The sequence below is a fragment of the Sorex araneus genome, chromosome 1 (genome assembly GCF_027595985.1).
Source record: "Sorex araneus isolate mSorAra2 chromosome 1, mSorAra2.pri, whole genome shotgun sequence".
NCBI lineage: Eukaryota > Metazoa > Chordata > Mammalia > Eulipotyphla > Soricidae > Sorex > Sorex araneus.
This window is the reverse complement of record NC_073302.1, coordinates 95,282,734-95,307,332: the sequence shown is the minus strand read 5'-3', so window position 1 is coordinate 95,307,332 and position 24,599 is coordinate 95,282,734.

Here is a 24,599-nt window from a genome sequence, read left to right as displayed (position 1 = left end):
ACTCGAATCATTCATTCAGGGATTTGACGAAGAAATCTGACCATCTAGTTGGTGGGTGACCACGAGGTCTTCTGACATCTCGTGGAATCCAGTCTGTAACAGCTCTAGTCCAGATGTCATCTCTGAATTGCATTACATGACCGGCCCATCTGATTTTTTATGCCTTGGCAAACGAGACAGTATTCCTGATTTTTGACCATTGACGGAGATCAGAACTCCAGATTCCTTCTCTCACTTGAGGGAGACATGATATTCCCAGCACAGCTCTTTTGATTCCTCTTTCGGATACCCTAATACCATTCTCATCCTGTTTACGTAGGGCCAAGGTCTCTGAGGCATATGTTAGTGCAGGAAGAACCGTGGAATCAAAAAGATGTGCCCGGAGTCGGAGGTTCCTTGTTCTCTTAACCACCTCTTTGATGCTCCTGAATGCATTCCATGTTGCCCTCTTTCTCCTGCACAGTTCTGGCACCAAGTCGTTCCTCATGTTGATTTCTTGACCCAGGTACACATAGCTGCTGCATTCGGAGATGTTCATTCCATTGAGAGCAAATGGAGCTTTCAGGGACCAGTTTGTTTTTCATGAACATCGTCTTGTTGAGATTCAGCTGCAGTCTGACCGTTCCACACTTGTGGTTGTAGTTGGCCAGTATTTGTTCCGCTTCACTAATGTTTGGCGTTATGAGAACGATGTAATCAGCGAAGCAGAGGTGGTGTAATTGCTGACTGTCTATCTTCACTCCCATTCCTTCCCATTCCAGCCATCGCATGATGTTCTTGAGGGCGGCACTGAAGAGTTTCGGTGAAATGGTATCACCCTGCCACACCCCTCTCTTTACATCAATGATCACTTCCTTGTAGAATGGTGAGATCCTGGTGGTGAATCCACAATACAGCTCGCAGAGGATTTTGATATACTGAGTTTGAACGCCCTGTTTGGCCAGGGCTTTGATGACTGCCTCAGTCTCAACAGAATCGAAGGCTTTCTTTAAGTTGATGAACGTTGGACAGAGTGGCATCTTGAACTCTCATGAAACTTCAATGAGTTTGGTCACTGTGTGGATATAGTCTATTGTGCTGAATCCCCTTTGAGACCTGGCTTGCTTGCATGGTTGTCCTTCGTCTAGTGTTCTGCCTATTCTATTCAGGATGACACGAGTGAACAACTTGTAGACGACAGACAGCAGGCAGAGTGGGTGATAGTTGCCGATGTCATGAATGTCTCCCTTCTTGTACAACAGAACGGTCCTACTGGTTTTCCACTGGGATGGAACCTTGCATTCAGACAGGTAGCGTGTGAAGAGTCGGGCCAGTGTATTGACAAGTACTGGCGACAGATTCTTCAGGTGTTCGGGTCTGACCTTGTCCGGACCAGGTGCTGTACTCGTCTTTACCAGTGAAATTGTGTGTTGGATTTCAGAAGGGAGAACGTTGGGAACGACATCCATCCTGCGGAATTTGGTATGTGGGCAGGTGGACAAGGCTGTCAAAGAGATACGAGTAGAAGTCGTGAATAATTTTCTCCATTGCCTTTCTGGAGGATGTGGTCTTGGTGGCAAAGGACAGGCGAGCGTTGCTAATATTTTTCCTGGCTTCTGCTGCATTGGCGAACACTGCTGCTCTTCTCTCTTTGAGATCTTCCTTTATTGCATCTTTGCACAGCTTTGTGAGCTCGGACATTAGCTTGTGGTTGCTGAGGCTCATGCCAAACCACGTTGATGAATGAGCTCGAGAGTTTCCGAAGACAGGTGTCCTCCCATTCTTGAATTAAAAATTATCATTAAAAATGGCCAAATCAAATCAAGGTGCTTCTATCTACTTAAGTCTAAGAGAAATGCTCATAGGGACTTGCTATGGACTAGTGAAAACTCAGACAAATGGAAAATTGGTGACTCTATGCCCAAATAATCTATGGTAATCCTTAGGCAAAATCCATGGTCACCCTTATCCAGAGGCCATGAGTATACTGTTTGCCCCCGTGATGTTCACACACACCCAAGCTAACATATTTGTAACTATGCACATGTATAGCTTAGTACAACCCTGAGTATAGCCAGTTAATGGTTAAAAGATAGAATCCTCAGTTCTCTCCTCAGCTATGAAATTTAAAAATGACATCATCTTTTGGTTTGTGAAATAATAGTTATTGGCAAGTATGAAAATCTGCTGAGTTGGCTGTGTGCAAGGTGTCTTACCCACTGTGCTATCGCTTCAGCCACCCCACTCAATTTCTACACTGACTATGTATCCTACATAAATATATGCATTCTTTTAAAGCTGAATTCTAAAAACATATAAATCTGTATAAAATCACACAGTCAATGGCAGAGCATGGGTATAAATCTATCTGTAATGATCTGTCCTGAGATTCAAGAGAAGAGAATGCAAGCTTGGAGGGGAAATTTTGAACAATGATAACACTGAAAAAATGGTGTGATATTTTATATTATTGTTAAGCACTGATAATTCCAGACATTGTCAGTGATAAAATATGCCTTACTTAATCTCTGTTGTTGACCTATGAATTTCTACATCATTCCTCTGGTGCTTACTGAGGAGTTTCAGTAATAATCATGAGTCACTGGTTTCTGATATACACGATAAACTGGAAACCTCCTTGGGGTCATTCCGCAGGGCATAGTTTTTAAATGATCATTCCAGGTTTGCCTCCATGATTTCAATTTTAGACAGATAACAATCCAATATGATAGACTTGAAGTGACTTTGTTCGACTTCTTTGTCTTTTAATCATTGTTTTATCACAGTTATTCTAAACCACTTGTTTTAACAAAGAAGCATGTCCTCCCACAGAACTGCACTTAGTGTCAACCTATCAAGTCTTCTGAAATGCTTCCACAGAAATTCATACTTTTCATCTGAGAATAACAATACACTATTAATAACCACTCAGTAGGTTGCTGTTCTGAGCAGAAAGGTTCAGGTGAAGCATTAAAATAGGGTTGCAGATGAGTGGATAAAGAAGCTGTGATATTCATTGTGGGATAATACAGTCACAATAAGAAATAAAGTCATGTTTATTATAAAGTCACGTTAGTGATAACTTGGATAGAATTGGAGGCTATTCTTCTGAGTAAAATAAGACAGAGACAGAGGACAAATACAAAATGATCTCACTTGGCCTCTTGCACCTCGAGGTCCAGGGAGAAACAACCCCCAAGTCGGCGCCCTGCTGGCTGGAGATTTTGAAGACCCCTACCCCTACTTTGCCACCGCTGCCAGTCATCTTCAGTGCAGCCCTAATTCACCCTTTCCTTCCCAGGTAACCGGAACCGCCCTCTTGCACTCCGTGGCCACGTAGAAACAGCCCCCAAGTTGGCGCCCTGCCTGCTCGGACTTTTGAAGACCTCTGCCCTGCTTCTCCACTAGGTTGTTGGGGGCGTGTACTTACTTCAGGAGAGTGGTCTCAAAATGGGCGTGGTCTTCCTCTGCAGTGGTGGCCACTATTAGCGCTGTAGTTGTTTCTCCCCTTTACGGCAATGCTCACTTATATCACCATCTATATAACCTACTCCTTTGAAGAACATCTTGGCTTTCTTAGTCATTATATGCTAATCATCAACTACCCTATCCCATCCTAATTTCATAAAAACTGTCAGTGAACACAAGAAGCTGCACAAATCACCTTTATAAAGAGATCATAGTCTCAAGTCTTCAATAGGGGCCCTACATAAGCTAGGAAGAGCGCCTGAGAGTAAGGCCTATAACAACATGAAGAAACAGCTAAAATTCCCACCACCAGGAGAGAATGAAGAAAAACTCACAGAAGCCTCAACAGAGACTACACACAAATACAACCTCCTCTCAGATAGAGAATTCAGAGAGGAAATTGTGAAGATGATTGACGATCTCAAAACAACTATGGAACAGACATCCAATAAATTAAGGGAGGATATGAACGCAGCATTGGAATGGGCCACCAAGATAACACGGAAAGAAATGACAGCAGAAATCTCAAAGATACGAAAAGAAGTGACTCAATTAAAGGAATCCATAGATGAAATAAGAAACTTAGTAGGAGCCCTCAACAGTAGAATGGCTACAGCCAAAAACAGAATCAGTGAGCTTGAAGATGAGCTCAAGAAAGCATATAGGCAACAACAAATAATGGCAAAAGACCTCAAAATGGCTCTAGGGCGAATCAGAGTCCTAGAGGATGACCTCAAGAGAAACAACATAAGAATCATTGGAGTACAGAAGCACAGGAAACTAATCCCAATGAAAAAACCACAGTCAAAGACATCATTGCTAAGAAATTCCCAGAGCTAGAGAATGCAGGCATTCAGATCCAAGGAGCCCGAAGGGTGCCAGCTAGAAGAGACCCCAATAAAAAATCTCAAAGGCATGTCATAGTCACAATGATGGATGCCATATAGAGACACAATACTGCAAGCAGTAAGATCAAAGAAGGAAATCACATACAAAGGATCAGCCCTTAGATTTACAGCAGACCTATCAGAAGAAGCCCTCCAAGCCCGAAGACAATGGTGGGATATAGTGAAAAAAACTCAATGAAATGAACACCTCACCAAGAATACTTTATCCGGCTAAGCTCTCACTTAAACTTGAAGAAACCATACATAATTTCATGGATAAACAATAGCTCAGTAACTTCATAGACTCAAAACCAAACTTAAAAGAAGTACTAAAGGGGCTACTGTAAGACAAAGAAAAACCCTATGAAAACAACAAACCCTACAGAATGATGGCACAAAATCCCATGACAATAATCTCTCTCGATGTCAATGGCCTAAATGCACCAATTAAAAGACACAGAGGGGGAAAGTGGATTCGGAAACAGAACCCAACATTCTGTTGCCTACAAGAAACACACCTGAACAGTCAGAGCAAACACAGACTCAAAGTCAAAGGATAGAAAACAATCCTGTAAGCAGACAACTCCCTCAAAAAAAACTGGGGTGGCCATACTAGTATCTGACAACATAGATTTTAGACTGAAAAAGGTTAGTAGGGACAGTGAAGGTCATTTTCTACTCATCAAGGGATATGTACAACAGGAAGAAATCACACTCTTAAATGTATATGCACCTAATGAGCGACCAGCTAAATACTAAAAACAACTCCTAGCAGAATTTAATGGGGACATCACTAGCACCATGATAGTAGCTGGAGACTTCAACACTGCCTTATCACCTCTGGAGAGATCAACAAGAACAAAACTCAGCAAGGAAACAATGGCTCTGAAGGAAGAAATGGAGGAGAGAGGGCTAATAGATCTATACAGGACTTTACACTCCAAAAAGAAAGAATACACTTTTTTACCCAGTGAACACAGAACATTCTCCAAAATAGACCATGTTCTGGGTCACAAATCATATCTCAATAGAATCGGGAAGATAGAAATTATATCAACTATCTTTTCAGACCATGATGCGCTGAAGATAGAAGATAATCACACACAGACGCGGAGAACCAAATCAAACACCTGGAAGTTAAACAACTCATTGTTGAACAACAACATTGTTCAACTCATTGTTGAACAATGAGTGGGTCATGAAGGAAATCAAGGAAGAAATCAAGATACCTCGAAACAAATGAGAATGAAGACAGAAGCTACCAGAACCTATGGAACGCAGCTAAAGCTGTGTTAAGGGGAAAATTTATAGGCCTGCAAGCATTCCTCAGGAGGGAAGAAAGGGGCTACATAGATGGCTCAACTTCGCAGCTCAAAATCTTAGAAAAGGACCAGCAGAAGGAACCCAAACCGGAGGGAAGGAAAGAAATAATGAAACTTAGAGCAGAAATTAACGACATGGAAACACAAGATGATCTCACTTGTTTGTGGTATATAGAGAAACAAATCAAGGGTATAAATAATATCAAATCAATAATAAACCTTGGGTCTAAATTAAAGACAGTGACAGGTCTGGGTAGTACAGGAGGGAAATGATTGGGATAAAGGTGGAGCACATGGGACGTAGCTAAGGGAGGGAACGGTTTGCACAAAAACTGTAACTGTTCATCAACAAGCTGTGGAGGGATGGGAAGGATCTTGGACTAGAGGCAACGTAGAGACAGGGGACAGGGTCATGGGCTTTTTAGTGTTAGTGGTATGCAGTAACTCTGTACACCAATACCATAAGTTCAATCACTACCATAACCCTATTACCTAGTTAATAAAACAGTGGATGTGTGAAAAATAGTTCAGAATGAGAGAGCTGAATACCTGGGGTGTAGTGGAGAAGAGAACCTAAGTGGGACTCTAGAAAAGAGAAGTGAAGTGGTGGAGTTTTCCCATGGCTCATTGGGGTCTGACCAAATCAGGTGTATTGGTTTGCTCTGTTTCTCTGCTGCATTGGAAGAATCACAAAATAACCCCCCCCCCAGACCTTGGAGCTAACTCCAGCAGATGATGGCATTCTTGTAAATGCATGTGAAAATGGTGGTAGCACTTTCCGAGTCCCTGTAGTTTCTCTCATTTCTTTTCCTCACCTTGTTAGTGGGATTTCGGCTCCTTAATAATAACCCCAAGGTTGGGATAGTTCCCTGGGTAAAACAAGTTTAGCTTAGTTTAGACAGTCAGGGCTGCAGATATGCTTTCAGGAAAGAATAAAATAAAAAATTACCATGATTTTTTTTGTGTGTGTTTTATTTTATTAAATCACCATGTGGAAAGTTACAAAGTTCTCAGGCTTATGTCTCATTTATACAATACTCAAACACCCATCCCTTCACCAGTGCCCATATTCCACCACCGAAAACGCCACTATACCTCCCACCCCCGCACCCCACCCCAACTGCATAACTGATGAATTTCACTTCATTTTCTCTTTATCTTGATTACATTCCATATTTCAACACAAAACTTACTATTGTTGTTGGAGTTTCCCCCCAAAAAAGACAGCCCTACTACCAAGGAAGCATTTGATAATTAATTTTCCATTGCTTAGAATGAAGAGATATGAAGTCCCACTGCTCCAAGTATATAACTCTTTTTTTCTCTCTTCCCCCTTCCTGCACCGCCCAGTTCATACCTGCTTGATAGACCTCATAATATGGTGGACGCCAAGCTGTTTCTCCCCCAAATTGGGAAACAACCAGGAAAGAGGGATATTTCCTCTCTCGGCCAGCGTGGGGATATGGCACAGTCTAGAGAAATGGTTGCTACTTTGATTATCTTCAATATTTCAACGAAAAACTCACTGTTATTGTTTGGAGTTTTCCCCCAAAGTCAGACCTGCTAAAAAGGAACCGTTTCACATTGCTGACAATTAAGAGATATTAAGTCACTTAACCGGCCGCGCAGTTTTGGATTTCTGTATAAAGTCCAGGGAAAATTCTGCCAGAAATTGCATCCCTGCAAGCTTTTACTTCCCTTTTGTGGTGCTCATAAGATGAAAAAGCCTGGAGAGAGAAACCCTTCCCCCCTGGCGTCGCATGGGGCAGCCGGTCAGTTCACAGTTCAGAGGCCTCTCTGCGAGCTGCTAGTGTCCAAAGTAGTTCAGTTGGCCTCCGTGATCATGCTCGTGCAGCAGCCAAAAGGCCAGACTCATGTGGCCGGTGCGCTTAAATATCGGCGGAGGGTGGGCCGGTACTCCCCACCCCCCAGGAACTCTCGAGCATCCCACAGCAGCCGGGCTGGTACCTCCATTTTGTGCTCAGAAAGCGGTGATTGTAATGCTGTGCCCAGAAAGGAAGGGTTGAGAGAGAAACCCTTCCCCCCTGGCGCTGCATGGGGCAGCAGCTCAGCTCACAGTCCAGAGGCCTCTCTGTGAGCTGCTAGTGTCCAATGTAGTTCACTTGGCCTCCGGGATCTTTCTCGTGTCACAGCCGAAAGCAACTATGATTTTAATATCGTTTAGACAATGAGAGCTGCAAATGAGCACCCCGCAGGAACAGAATAGATCACCATGATGTCAATGCAATACATTAAAAGTTCCTTCTCACTGTTTTCCAGAAAGGCTGGATCAGTTGACATTCCCACCAGCAGTAGATGAGGGTCCCTTCTCTCCCCTGCATCCACACCATCACTGGCTATTCTTGTTCTTTTTGGAGAGTGCCAGTCTCTGTGGTGTGAGGTGATATCCCATTGTTGCTTTGGTTTGCATTTACCTGATGATTAGTGATATAGAACATTGTTTTCTTGTGTTTTTGACCATTTGTGTGTCTTCTTTAAGGAAGTTTCTATTCAGCTCTTCTTCCTATAGTTTGATGTGGTTGAACTTTTTGTGGCATAGTTCTATCAGTGCTTTACATATATGTATATATACATATACATATAAATACATGTACCCTTTTTCAGCTGAGTGTAGTTGTGAGTTTAAAAAGAAAAAGTTAATAAATTAAAGAGTGTGGGTATCTTAGCACACCAACAGCCTTGGTCCAGAGACACAGCAGCAAGTCCCAGAAGACACGACAGTGCCAGCGATCTCTCTGGGCCCCATACCAAGCCAATTTCACCAGGCCACCCCATATGGAGCAGGTCCAGTCTCCCTGCCTACTCCAGATGAAAACCCAGTGACCAAGAACTCAATTCAATCAGCTTAATCAATGGCTGAACAAATAGCAGTACTCTTACATTATTAAAAAGAACAAAAGAAAGCCAATAGACAAAAATATGCTTTACATTTATATACAAATAATCAACAAGGTGAAGAAGAAATTAAAAAATCCCATTTATATACATGACCAAAAGAATAAACTACTCCTACATTATTAAGAAAAACAATTTTTTATAAAAAAGAGTGTGGGTATGTGGGACTCCAACGTTCGGTGCCCGAGGTCTTTTTCTCTGGTCACCCCTCAGCTATGAACGGATGAAGCACTGTGAGAGGGGGAAGAGAGATACAGGGCCCCAGGCTTGTCAATAGTAAGTTTATTTTCCTCTCCTTCCCAGCATAATTCGATCTCTCCCTTACAGGGCATTCATAGTCGTGGTTTAGATCATAGTTCCAGTCATCAGAGATCCATCATTCTAGTCCTCATCGTCCTCTTTCTACTCCTCAACAGTCTAGTCCCCGTTTACCCCTTACAGCACAGTTACATAGAAATCATGAAGGGTGGGATACACATAGTGGGGCTGAACATTGTCATAACAACAAACAGAGGTAAAGCCACTCCTTCAGGGGAAGTCCTAGAAGAGTAACTCAAGAACAAAATCTCATCTGAGGGTTCAGCACTCTAGATTACTAGGAAATCCGCTCAAGGGTACAATTCTGTCTGGGTGCATTGCTTCCTCTTTTCCTCTGCTAGTCATCCATTTAAACAATCAGAGTAAATTTACTTCTTAAAACTTCTTATAACATCTCTAGTCATTTTATATGAACATAGGAGATATATTAAGCTTAAAGGTTGGCTCTTCCTGGGAACATCTCGCTATGTATTTCAGACCATAGTCTTCAGACCAGGTTAGTCTTTCTAACCCCAGCAAAATTCTTATTCGGTTACAATTTGGGGGGGGGGGGGTCATGACAGAGTTTGTTCTATGACTGTGCTCTTATTTTATTATACTCATGGCTTTTAGCTTGTCCCTTTCCAATGCAACCTTCCAGCTTGCCCTGGGTCCATCCTTGTCCCTCACTAGGACCCTCCTTTTGGGGGTGTTAGGAAGTAAGGGCAACTGAGGCTAAGTTAAGAAAACATCATGGATACCCAGGAGTAAATACTATCGGGAGTCAATTAACTTCCATGTTACAAAAGCATAACATCAACTGTCTTCCTGTGTCCATACAAAAAGGACAGTGCTAAACCATACAAGTGACATAAAGGAAAGAGAAAAGCAATATAGGATTATTAATTATTGATGGAATTGGACATGCTTCAGATGCACTGTTGTGGGAATAACTCACTAAATCTAAGCTCCCTGCAGGAGGAGCAAGGACAACCCAATGTTAACCGATGTGGGCAAATTTCTCCCAGTTTGTGGGTTGTCCTTTTATTGTTGTCCCTGCTTCCTTTGAGGTGTAGAAATGTAGTCCCATTTGTTTATCTTTGCTTCTGTTTGCTAGGCCAATGAGGTTTGACTCCTTAAAAGTACCCCTAGTTTCAATGTCATGAAGTGTTCTACACATGTTTTTCTCAATGTAACTTATGAACTCAGGCCTAATATTGAGGACTTTTTTATATTTTTTAATTAAATTTTGTGAATTGTGTTAGAAAGAAGTCTGAGTTCTCTTTTTTTTTGCATTTGTCTGACCATTTTCTCATTTGTTGAAGAGGCTTTTCTTGCTTGACTTCATATTTTCTGTTTTTTTGTTGAAAACATGCTGCCAGACCTAAGGATCTGTCTCTGAATTTTCAATTCTATTCCATTGATCTTTGTCCTAATCCCAGGACTGTGCTGTTTTAATTATTACAGCTTTGTAGTACAGTTTGGACTTGTATCACTTGTACCATTTGTCATACCATTGCTCATCGATTTGCTTGAGCAGGCACCAGTAACATCTCTATTCATCCCTGTTGTGTGCTAGTGTAGCACAATGGCGTCTGCTTGCTACAGGAATACGAAGAGCCTCAAACCATTTATTCAGGGTCTTGATGAAGAAGTCTGACCATCTCGTAGGTGGGTGGCTAGACATTATTTTGACGTCCCGTGGAATCCAGTCAGTAACAGCTCTAGCCCAATGGTTGTCTGTAAATACATTGCATGTCTGGCCCATCTGATTTTCAATGCTTTGGCAAACGAGACAACATCCCTGATTCTTAATTGTTAATGGAAGTTGGAACTCTGAATTCCTTCTCTCACTTGAATGAAACGTGATACTCCAAGCATAGCTCTTTTGATTCCTCTTTGGGATACCTGAATAGCGTCCTCATCCTGTTTTCATAGAGCCCAGGTCTCTTAGGTGTATGTTAGTGCAGGAAGAACGGTGGAGTCAAAAAGATGCGCCCGGAGTTAGAGATTCTTCATCCTCTTAACCAATTCTTCAACACTCTTTTTTTCATTTTGTTTATTTTATTATTTATTTATTTATTGTTGTTTTAAAAAATTTTTATTAGAGATATACAGTTACAAACTTATGAACTTTTGTGTTTGCATTTTACTCACACAGTGATTGTTTACCCATCCCTCCACCAATGCTTTTGAAGGCATTCGACGCTGCTCTCTTCCTCCTGCACAGCTCAGGTGCCAGGTCATTTGTCATGTTGAGTTCTTGATCTAGGTACATGTATTGCTGTATTCTGAGATGTTCGTTCTGTTGAGAGCAAATGGAATGACAGGAACTAATCCGTTACTCATGAACATTGCCTTTGTGAGATTCAGTTGCAGTTCAAACTTTCCACACTCACGGTCACAGTTCGTGCTGTTTGGCTGATATTTGGTGTCATGAGAATGATGTCATCAGCGAAGTAGAGGTGGTGTTGTTGCCAACCGTCTATCTTTGCTCCCATTCCTTCCTATTCCAGTTATAGCGTGATGTTCTCGAGGGTGGTGCTGAAGAGTTTTGGTGAAAAGGTATCACCTTGCCGAACACCTCTCTTTATATTGATGATCACTTGTTTGTAGAATGGTGAGATCCTGGTGGTGAATCCATAATACAGCTCACAGAGGATCCTGATGTACTGAGTTTGAACACCCTGTTTGGCTAGGGTTTTGATGATCGCTTCAGTCTCAACAGAATCAAAGGCCTTCTTTAAATCAATGAATGTTAGACAGAGCAGCATATTGAATTCTCACGAAACCTCAATGAGCTTGGTCGCCGTGTGGATATGGTCGATCGTGCTGAATCCTTTTTGGAACCCAACTTGCTCGCATGATTGTTCTTCATCTAGTGTTCTGCCAATTCTCTTTGGGATGAATAGAGTGAATAACTTGTAGATGACAGACAACAGGCAGATTGGGCAATAGTTGCTTATATCGTGGATGTCTCCCTTCTTGTAAAACAGGATGGTCCTGCTCTCTTTTCCATTGGGACAGAACCTTGCATTTGGACAGATAGTGTGTGAAGAGCCGAGCCAGTGTATTGACAAGTACTGGCAGCAGATTCTTTAGGTGTTTGGATCTGACCTTTTCTGGACCGGGTACTGTATACTTCTTTACCAACAAAATGGCGTGTCGGATTTTGGAAAGGAGAATGCTGGGAACGACATATCCATCCTGCGGAATTTGGTATGTGGGCAGGTGGACATCGCTGTCAAAAAGATCTGAGTAGAAGTAATAGATAACCTTTTCCATTGCTCTTCTGGAATATGTGATAGATCCATCAGGACGTCGGAGGGCAGTCATCATAGTCTTATAGTTGGTGAAGGATAGGCAGATGTTGCGAATACTTTTCCTGGCTTCTTTTCCACATCAGCCAACACTGTTGCTTTTCTCTCTTTGAGGTTTTCCTTTATTCCTTTATTCCTTTATTCCTTTGCAAGCTTGGACATTACCTTGTGATTGCCTGAGGCTTGCACCGAACCACATTGGTGAATTAGCTTGAGAGTTTCCAAAGACTGGAGTCTTTTTGCAGCTTTCTCTCTCTCTGTGTTCCTTGCACAATCATGGAGGTGCTGAACCAGTCAATCATATTCCTTGTCGATGTTGTCAATGACGGCATCTTCCCATATTGCCACAATAGTGCCAAAGAGCTCCCAACTGGTGGTCGTTCTGGGATTTCTCAAATTTTGCAGCCCTCTCTTTCTGCTCCGTGAATTAGAATTTTCCATGAAAGAGACGGTGGTCTGATCCCATTTGGAATTTTGAAACAAAATTTTGCCTGTCATTGGTCAGGCAAACCCACTGATTGAATATGATGTGATCAGTTTTGTTGTGGAACTGTCCACCAGGAGACTCCCATGTCCAGCGTTTAGAATCGGTCTTCTGGAACTGCGAGTTACCATGGATGGTCTTGGTCAACATGATGAACTCAGACAGTCTTTCACCCTGCTTGTTTCATTCTATGCCTTTGGTCCCGATGTGATGTTCTTCGGGCAAACTTCTCAATCTTATATTGGCGTTACAATCACCAACAATGAACTTGTAGAAGGTGTGGTCTTCTTTATAGAACTTCTCCAGCTCCATGTAGAACTTCACAATTTCTTCTTTGTCATAGTTGGATATTGGTGTGTAGACTACGAAGATAGAAACTGCCAGCAATGAGCCACATTTATTCAAATGTAAGCATCCAATTCGGATTGTTAGGCATTTAACTGAATCAATACTCACCGACAAGTTCGAGTTGACAAGGACACCAACACCACTGACGCCTTTACTGTCGCATATTCTGAGGAACAGTTCTTTCTTCTCCAGTGTTGAAAACAGCATGGTGTGATGGATGCCTTTTTGTCTTGGTCAATCCAATGATGTCATACTTGATCTTCTGCACTTGCACCATCAAGTCTTTGATGGATGTTTCTGATGCCAGCGTATGTGTGTTAAAAGTGCAGACAGTCATTTTAGTCCTTCTTCGTTTTGGCAGTCTGGTTCAGCCCTGAGATTTTAGCAGCCTCTCCTTGTTCATCCTTTTCAACACTGCCATATTGGGGCTCTTCCAGGGTCAGGGGAATGAGGAACATTTTTGTTACTGTTTTCAGTATATCGAATATGCCATGGGTAGCTTGCCAGGCTCTGCCATGTGGGTGGCATGTTGTAACTATCTGCACGCTGACAGACACACCACACACCTTGTGCATGGACTTATTGCTCACATACGGAAAGTACTGGCCAGATTGACACAGTCCATGCAAGGAGTCCAGCCCTGCACCTGCCTGCATCTCTGGACAGCACCTGTTGTTCACTCTTCCCCAGTTGGCAGCGTTGTTGCCCCCTTGCTACAATGTTGCGGTTAACCACAAAGGTCATGAATCTTCCTACTCCTCACTAATCTACTGTTTGGACATTCCTCAAAAAAAAAAAAACATAGGAACTGAGCTACCATTTGACGCAGCAATTCCACTTGGCATCTACCCCAATGATGTCAAAGTAAAATGGAGAAAACATTTTGACATCTATGCTCTTTCAGCACTATGTTCAATAACCAAAATCTAGAAAGAACAAGTGCACAAGAACAGAGAATTGGTTAGAGAAATTATGGTTAATATGCACAATGGAATATTACTTAGTCATAAGAAAAAATAAAATCATGCACTTTGCTGCTTGTGGATGGAGCTGGAGATTATCGCGCTGAGTGAAGTTAGTCAGTGGGAGGGAGAATGATGTCTCTCAGAAAGACCTCTTCCAGATGCCATATACAAATAAACATAGCATTGGAATAACAAGTGTCCAAGGGCAACAGAAGCAAAAAACATGAGAACTTGGTTCAGTAGGAAGGGTGCCACTTGGGGGGCCGGGTAGAGGGGTGGGGATAGGACAGGGAAGGAAACACTGCAACAACGGTGGAGGGGAGTGTTCAACAGGAGGAAAAGAGGGGGTTAAAAGGTATTAACGAGTTATGAATGAGATCTGTTGGTCACAGAACTGAAAAACACAGAGCAAAAAACTATATATTTACTCTGTATATATGTGGGTGCTGTCTGCATTTCTGAGAAATAAAGAACGTTCTTTGGGGTTTCGACTGCCCCAAATTGACATTCATTTGTGCTCTTTGGGGATTCTGATTTTTTTTTGTTTTTGGGTCACACCTGGCTATGCTCAGGTGTTACTTCTGGCTCATGCACTCAGGAATTACTCCTGGCGGTGCTCAGGGGACCATATGGGATGCTGGGAATCGAACCTGGGTTGACCGCGTGCAAGGCAAACGCCCTACCCGCTGTGCTATCACTCCAGCCCCAAGGGGAATTCTGATTTTTAAGTCAACACCTTTAGCTGATTGATTTTCTCAAAAGCAATATTTGAGAAGTATCCTAAAATTAAACAGTAAGGTTTTTTTTTTTTTGTCTTCAAGATCAAGCTCGTTACACTGTAAAGAGGTACTTTACCACTGAACTCTAGCCCCACCCCAACCTTAACATTCTTGCTTCGGCATTTCACACATCTACACTTTATGCAGATTAAATTGTTCACCTCTTATCTCTAATGTATGTGTGTGTATGTGTGTGTGTGTGTGTGTGTGTGTGTGTAATTGGTGGGAGAGATCACAAGAGAAATAAAAGAAGTTCAAGTCTTGGTGTTAGGTCTGGGAATGGACAATCAGTGGCTATGAGGGCGCCACTTAATATGTCTTAACATTGTCTAAACAGTGGGAGAAAATGAACATTTGATAATCTTGATGTTTGCGTTAAATAAGGTAAAGTGGTATAAAATGCTTTTTTTAAAATTTGTTTTTGGAGCCTGGGGAGTAGTTGTAACTAAAATGGGAAAAGTCTGAGTGAGGTGGAGAGAACCTACCTGAGTGCCTTGTTCTTTATATTGTTGTTGTTTTGGGGGGGGCACATCCGCCAATACACTGCTTGCTCCTGGCTCTGCACTCAGGAATTAATCCTGGAAGTGCTGGCATTGGGGGACCAAATGTGATGCTGGGTCTAACCCAGGTCCACCACATGTAAGGCAAGTGCCTTATGCTATCCTATCTTTCCAGCTGTTGTTTCTTTTAGTTTTTAAAGAAACGGGGAGTGCTTTCATTTTATTTGTTTGATTTTCGGCCATACCTGGCTGTACTTAGGGGTTACACTGTGCATGATATGCAGAGGTGCTTCCCAGAGGTGCTGGCCAGACCCTGTGGTACTGAGGATTAAACTTGACCTTTTGAATGCAAAGCATGCTGCAGTCCAGCCCTTTCAATTAGCACTGTGGCCCTGAGCACTTTTGTACTTGCATGTTTTTGCTGTAATATTTGACATTGCTTTGCCTGCCATTGCTTGGCTGCTGGGGCTCTGCTTGGGGCGGGGAGGAAAACTCAACCCACCCCCTCCGAGGGGCCCCTGAGAAGACAGCCAGGTTCAGAAGCAAGAGATTCTGATGAGTTTAGATGAGCCTCAAGCATGAAGGAACCAGCAGAGGAATCCAGGTGTGTGGGACCTGGGGCTGAGATCTCCAAGCCTGCTTGGATCGGGACTGAGCCTTCTACCACATCCCCCATTTCCCAGTATCTAGGTGGTCACACCCAGAAGCTGCCCCTGGCACCATATAATCCCATCAATGGCCAACATCCAGAGACTAAAAAATCAAGCTCCCAGAAGTGTGTGACATCTTAGACGTCTTATAGCCCAGTTCTCCCTCTCAGAGAACCTGGCAAGCTACCGAGAGTCTATTGTCCACTCCGAAGAGCCTGAAAAACTTCCCTTGGTGTATTCATATCCCAAATACAGTAACAGATATATGCACACCTTTTGGAGAGCCCAGCAAGCTACCTAGAGTAACCTGCACGTATGGCAGAGACTGGCAAGCTACACATGGCGTATTTGATATGCCAAAAACAGTAATGATAGGTCTCATTCCCCTGACCCTGAAAGAGCCTCTAATCGTTGGGAAAGAGAAGTAAGGAGAGGCTGCTAAAAGCTCAGGGCTGAGTGTCATATAGACAGTACTGGTGCCCCTTGAGTAAATCGACAACAGAATTATAGTGACAGTGATACAGTGAACTACTAAGTATCCTTAATATACCTCTTAAGGTATGTAATGGCTCAAATACCAGAAGCCAGGTAGCCTGGTTGGGGTAACAGAAATTGAATTCAACAAATAGGCATCCTATGCCTTTGTTTAGAGCTGTCTAAGCTAGTTTGCAACCGGAGTGCTGCTGGACAGAAAGGTTGACACTACTGTGTAAATCACCACATTTGCTGTTATAATTATCACTCTTTTCCTTTATCCATTATCACTGGACCTTAGCCCTGTCATACACCAATATAATTAGACTTAAATTTCTTCCCTTCCCCCTGAGTCCTTTCGTAGGAAATGGCTGTGGTGGCTGTGGACCTTGATCCATGAACTAGAGAATAGGAGCATGCATGATCAGTAACTACAAAGACCGTTGAAACGGCGATCATTCTGCCCCCACCCCGCATCACCTTGGATTCACTGATCCACAGCTGCATTTCTTTAAGATCCTCCCCAGAATGAAGGACCAGCTTATGTTTGAGATCTTGCTTTCTCTCTTGCCCCTGCTTGATGTAGCAAACAAACCTTTTCCCTTCCACCCAAATCCTGTGTTTTCAAACACAAATTTTCCAAATGTGTAAAGCCAAAATTTTGGCTTTGGGAGCAATATGCTGGAAGTCTAGCATCAACGCAATCTTGTAAAAGGAAAATCTGAGTAATATTACATAAAAATTGGCAATGAAAATATTGTGGTATTTTGTTGGAATATAGCTCTAAATATGTTAGGCCTGACTTTGGTTCGTCCTTGCTCCCCTTGCCCAAGGAGCTTAGGTTTATCAGTCACACCCATCAAAGTGCTCCCGAGTCACTCCCATTCTTTTGTTTATCTGTAACCAATTCTACCAGTTTATCTGCTCTTCCCTTAATCAAACTCTGTTAATTGGTAAGGTCAGAACTTCCTAGGACACTGAATATTATAACATTGCCTTTCTCTCCTCTTTATGCCTTTTGAATAATTTACTTTAAAGCTATGTCTTTTTTGTATAGACACAAGAAGACAATATTATGTTTTTATAACTTAAGACTTAATTGGCCTCGATATTCCCTCCTGGGCATCTGCTCTCTCCACTTAAGCCTCAGTTGCCCTCAGTTCCTAGCACCCCAAAGTAGGGTCCCCGACGTGGGACGGGAAGGATCCAGGGCAAGCGGTGAGTTATGTGCTACCCTGGCATCGAGATGGGCCTGGCCAAAGTGCCTAATTCTTAACTATAAGTTAAGAGCTTGATCATAGACAAATGCTGTCATGATCCAATAGTAATTATGAGACTGGGACCCTGCCAGGGATGGGAAAGACTGATCTGGCCTGAGCACTGTAGTCTGAGATTGAGATGGCCCCAGGAGAGCAATTCTATAAGCTTTAATGCATCTCTTATTGTGTCCATACAAAATGATTAATATTATGAATTCTTATATGTTTGCTGGCTGAGGAGAAGAGAAACACATTCATGGGACTCTGCCCTTGGGTGGGTCTTCCTGCTGAAAGAGAGATTCTGTCCTAGTGAAGGCATTCCCCTAAGAGATAGAACTATACCCCCTATGGATTGTAACCACACCTTTAGATAAGCCCCAGGCTGCTGGGGGACGGGGAGATTTAAGGTAGCTGTATGAGGGGGCAAGGAGGGAGTTCCAGAGGAGACTGTATAGAGGGAAGACTGGAATAAACTGCAAGTGAGACCAACCATCTTGGCTCCGTTCCTTCCTTCGCCTGCCACATCTTCGCCATCAACCTCCCCGGGGTGGGGGAAGCGGCTGGAGGCTACCGAACTCGGGTGGCGGGAGAGACAGCTGCTGCCCTAAACCCTGTGCCTGGCTCGGTGCGGTGAGGCTTCCCTTCCCTCGCCCGTGCCTTTTCTTTTTATTTTTATACAGTATTTGGTAAAAGAAACTCTCCAAACCATTCTTGTTGAATACCTTGTTGAATTCCTAGTTTTCTAAGGAATTTATTTTATTTATTTATTTTCTAAGTAACTGATTTTATTTTTTTAAGTAACTTATTTTAGAAAGAGTTTCATTAATAAAAGATCTCCAGAAAGTTCTGCATCTGAATCACACAATTACAGTATGCTCTTGTGATGGCCAATGCCACCAAGACTTTTCATTTTCTTGTGATAAAAATTAAGCCAATAATCCTGTATTTATTGGAAATTTCTTTTGCTTCAGACACTTTGATTGACCTTGGAAATGCAAGTGTGAATGAGATAAACATAATTGCTATCCTCTTTGGGACTATAGTATAGCCTTAAACAATGAACAATTTATTCAGACAATGACAAAATTATTTTAGCAATGTTATTTGGCTAAGATGTGCAGGGTTTTATGGGATATACTTGGGGCAGGGTCAGAAAAGCCTTATTTAACCACACCATGATTCAATAGAAAAGGAAATGTAATGAGTTAGAGGAATTCAACCATTTAAATGAATTGTAGGAAATCAAGAATAATGTGAGAGATGGAGCAATGTGGGAGAATTGAGGACACACAAATAAAACTTCTGATATTTTCCAAGAGTAGTTATATGAAGTTCTTTTGCATACTGCATAAGATATATTTTCCTTTATATTTTACTACATGTGATTTGAGCTACTTTCTCAAATGTGAAACACATGGGCATACAGAGTCAAATGAGTTTGAAATGCATATTAAGATAAGTTATTTTCACTGAGTTCAGACCTTTTTCTGTCTCTTGGGTCATCAGATATTAAGAGGTAAGTTATTGCCACATAACTCTATCCTGGAAAATAAACATTTCTATATAGAAAGCATTTCAAAATTGCACACAGTTTGTAATTTTACACAAGTTTGTAATATACAATGACAAACGTAGAAAAGCCAAGCCTGGCCAAACTCTTTTTAGTGAAAGCTGCATAAAATTGACAGTAATCTAGAAACCCTAGGATAATACAAATTCATTTATACTAAAGAAAGACATAATGAAGAAGAAAATTTACAAAAGAGATGCTATTGTGGGGTAGAGTAAAACATGTTTAGTGACCAGAATTAGCAATTTTCTTGAAAAAATGAATATAACTAACTCGACAAATAATTTTTAAAAACAGATAGTATAGTGGGTAAGAGATAATACAGTATAGATAGTATAGTGGGTAAGGTAATAGCCTGGCATGAATCCAACCGTGGCTTGATCCTGGCACCCCATATGGTCCCCAGAGCCTGACAAGAGTGGTCCCTAATACATATAGCCACCCAATTGGGAGGAGAGAAAGTAACACTGTCCTGTAGCACTGTCGTCCCATTGTTCATCGATTTGCTCAAGCAGGCACCAGTAACGTTTCCATTGTGAGACTTGTTGTTACTGTTTTGGGCATATCAAATATGTCACAGGTACCTTGCCAGGCTCTGCCATGTGGGCGGGATACTCTCGGTAGCTTGCCAGGCTCTCCGAGGTGGGTGGAGGAGGGTCTACTGCGTGTAAGGCAAATGCTCTACCCACTGCAGCTTAATTTGACTCAACACGGGAAACTTCACCTCTCCCAAACTTGATTCCATGGGTGGTGGTGCATGGCTGTTCTTAGGTGGTGGAGCGATTTATCTGGTTAATTCCGATAACAAATGGGAGGAGAGAATATAGGACAATTATTATGTTTTACTGAGTTTAGCCTCTAGGTGAAAGATAGATCTTATCCAGAAAAGAGAATTACCTAGAACTATTAAATATTTCTATTTTCAGGAACATCTGGATCCATTGTAGCACTGTAGCACTGTTGTCCCATTGTTCATCAATTTGTGCAAGTGGGCACCGGTAACGTCTCCATTGTGAGACTTTGTACTGATTCATAATTCTTATTTATTTTGATAGTAATTATTTTATTTAGTAGTTTGATTTTATTACAGACATTTAGTTGATGGCAGAGATTCTTCTGGACCTGCTCAGGCTTAGTCGTCCAGGGCACCGTGGAGGGGGGCAGGTGAGCTCAGGACCTACCCTAACAGACCCCAGCAGTCAAAAATTTCCACAATAGCTGCCATGCTTCAGGCGGAACTCCACTGCTCAGACAAGCAGCATTGGGAAATTAAAACTCAGGTATGCGGGTTGTGTCTCTGGCATCTCCGGGGCTCAGAGTTGGTGTGGCTACCTCCCTGTCTCTCCCCGTGTTTCCAGGGGACCTGGCAGTCACACACACGACTCAAAGCTGCCACCCTGTCAAAAATTTAACTCCAGCTGTATCACCTTGTTAAAAATTTTGGACTTCCTGGAGCGCTGCTGTGAATCCATATGACATCTCAAACTCTACAACACTGATAAGCCAGGTGCAGCACACCACATTGGATGGGGTGAAATGTGAAAGGCAACCAATCTCGATTAACAAAATATCAACACAGCAGGCTTAACCTATAACAACATCTTAGTAATGTCTTATATAAGGGCTTAAGGACCCTATGGTCAGATACAAAAATCTTCACTAAATTCTTCTGAGGAAAAAGTTTTGATCATTTTTTTAGCTAATTATTTATTACAAGCAACATCATCATCATCATCATCCTGTTCATTGTCTAATTTCTCGAGCAGTCTCAGTAATGTCTCCATTCTTCCTAACCCTGAGATTTTAGAAGTCTCTCTCTACTCGTCCTTTCCAATGATGCAGCATTGGAGGCTCTTTCAGGGTCAGGGGAATAAGACCAAACTTGTTACTGGTTTTGGCATATTAATACACCATGGGAAACTTGCGAAGCTCTCCCATGTGGGCTGGAAACTCCTGGTATTTGCCAGGTTCTCCGGAGGGAGAAGTAGCCTATAAGATATCACATGGCCGCTTTGTGGCCATGCGCTTCCAGTAGTTTTCTTTTAAGTCTCTGGACACTGGCGTGGATGGGATTACATGATGCCGGGGACAGTCCCTGGGTTTGACCTCCTTGCTACTGGGAAATGGGAAATCTGGGCAGAAGATGCCCAGTCCCGATCCCAGCAGGCTTGGAGGTCTCAGCTCTGGGTTCCACACACCTGGGTTCCTCTGCCAGATCCTTCATGCGCGAGGCTCATCGGAACATGTGGAGAGGGGCCTTGAGCAGGCTGTGGCTAGCAATGTAAAATAAATTAACAAGCAATATAAAATAAATTATTGAGGGCCTGCTATGGGTGCAGGCTTAAGGGGTGGTTGGGAAAATAGGAAATAATGGTGGTGTAAATGTGCAATTGTTGGGATTGGTGTTGGAATATTGAATGTCTGTATCAAATCATCATGAATTAGAATGACTGCAATAAGTTGTGGAATATGAAATAGCATAATATGAGACTGACACCCAAGGACAGTAGACAAAAGAGCCAGGAATATTGCTTCACAGTTAGACCCTGTCTCTTAAGATGTGGAGAAGGCACCTGGAATAAAGAAAAGATCACTAAGTCAATGATGGTTGGAGGGATTGTTCGGGATGGGAGATGTGTGCTGAAAGTAAACAAAGGATCAAATGTATCTATATTGCAAATCATAATGCCTCAAAGTAGAGAGAGTGTATGGTGAAAATTGTCTGCCATAGACAGACAAGGGAGGGGTGGGATGTGGGGGCGGTACTGGGGACATTGTTGGTGGAAAATGCACTGGTGGAGGGATAGGTATTCGATCATTTATGACTGAAACTCAAACATGAAAGCTTTATAACTATATCTCACTGTGATTCAATAAAAATTAAAAAATAATAACAAAAAATCCCCAAATCATCATGAACAACTTTGTAAAAAAATAATAAAATTACAACCTGGAAAAAGAAAGTGTTTAGTTTATGAGGACCAGGACCTTGCTTAGTTAGTTCAGAGGTACAATATCTCTTTCACCAGCCCTGGGACCAGACAAGCACTAAAATAAGCAATTAAGAAATGAATAATAGATAATGAGACTTTGTAACTGAGTTATAATGAACAGGTGAGAGTTTTCAGGTAATGTAGGAAGAACATTTGGGGTAAGTGACTGGAGACGTGTCTATATTTCTCCAGTTGGAGACACCTCTTATGAATGAATCAGCAATAGCCACATCAAATTCTCGGGCTGCGCATGCTCACCTCATCAACAAAATAAACCTTAGAAGATGCTTCACTGTTGTAGCACTGTAGCACTGTCACCCCGTTGTTCATCGATTTGCTAGAGTGGGCACCAGTAACATCTCCATTGTGAGACTTGTTACTGTTTTGGGCATATCGAATATGCCACGGGGAGCTTGCCAGACTCTGCCATGTGGGCTGGATACTGTCGGTAGCTTGCTAGGATCTCCAAGAGGGACAGAGGAATCAAACCCGGGTCAGCCGTGTGCAAGGCAAATTCTCTACCCGCTGTGCTATCGCTCCATTCCTAGTAATAACATCTTAGTAATCTCTCAGACAAGGACTTAATGTCCTTATGATGAGATACAACAATTTTCATCTAAGGAAGTATTTTTGATCATTCTGTTAACTACTCTATTTCGCTGTTACAGAATGTAAACTAAAATTCAAAGACAAGAATAATCAGGAGCTTTGGACACAATGAATCTCTACCCAGGTAGGCTTATTAATGTCTGAAATTGCTGGGGTACAATTTGAAAAGATTAATATTTTATTTAGTTGAACTCTACAAGGTAGAGGACCTAGCAGTGGAAGATTGGGATGGAAAAATATCTTGGGACATGTTAAAGGATTTTAAAAAGATAACATGTTCTGAGCAATGCTGCTGCTGCTGTTACAGTGAATTTCTACTGGCTTCTGAGTCTTGGGGAAATGTATCTAAGATTAGCACAGAACCCTAGATACTTTTAGGATTTACCAGTTCTTTATTTTATAGTTTAGGCAGGTATGCTTCTGTGAGCTATAACTGCTGTAGTCTGGTCTCACATTTTTCCACTCTCAGAATATCCTTGTCCACCATGTCCAGAGCACAAATTTCTGGTCACATATGACCTGGTTGGCAATATCTGGAGTTGAGATATCACCTGGTGATACCCGTGGCACCCAGTGCTGAGGCTTACTGGTGCCTTTGGTCTCCTGCCTTGCTGGAGACCCACTATCTCTTCTTCACTCTGTCTGCACCCATGTGTGTGGAGTCAAAGAGAGGAAGCTAACTATCTGGTGTTCTTTTATGTCTAACTTATTCTTCCTACTCTTAGCTATTCTTGTCATTTGACTGGTTGTAACCAGGTGGTGAGATTCAAGATGACCAGTTCAATTATTTGGATTCTCTGGCAACCCTACTTCACCTCCACTGTAATGCTGCTTGCTGTTCCTGTCACTGGCCCCACCCCTGCTAACCCACGTGCTGGACCAGTCTAGATTAAAGCTTGTCAGTTCTTAAATCTGGAACTGAGTGTTGGAGCACAAGGGCCTTCAGAGATATCATGTTCAAGCATAAGTACTCCCAGTTCCTAACTCCGTGCCTACTAACTCCCCTATGACCAAAACCCCTCTGAAAAGAGAAGGTGAGGGAGCAGTGGGATCTGGAGATGATGACAAGGTGACCAGGCAAACACTCCTCACTGTCTATGTCCTCCTGGAAGGGGCTGAGTGTAGAATTCTAATATGCATACAAGTCTGCAGAACAAAGAAATACTGCATTTGAAAGCTTCAGTGAAAAAATTAATTGCAACTCTAAAGATGCACATAAATTGTTGCAGGAGGCAGCCAGTCACCACCACTTATTTTAGGCCTTGGTCCAGGCACTAGTTTCATTTAACCTGCACAGAAAAGAATCCTAGAGCACTTTCAGAGAAATAAAGCACAGAAAAATGTTTATTGAGCAATAATATATACAGTTGTGATCAGAGTGCATGCATACTGAGAGTGAGAAGTATTGTTTTTATTTTTTAATTTTAATTTTAAAATTAATTTTTAAAAAGTTGTTCATGATTTATTACATTCAATATTCCAGCAGCAATTCCATCACAATTGCACCTTCTCCTGACCATTACTTCCAATTTTCCCAACCACCCCTCAAGCCGCTCCTATGTCAGATTTTGAATAATTTATTTTATATTGCTTGCTATAATTCATTAAAATTATCAAAAATATTTCCTTAGAAGAAAATGAGTGAATATTATTTTATGTCACCATGGAGCCATTGAGCTCTTGTAGAAGAAATTACTAACAAGTTTTTATAGTTTAAGTCTTGTATGTTTATATTTTCTTAATCGAGATTGGTTACCTCGACTTTATACCTCCCATCCA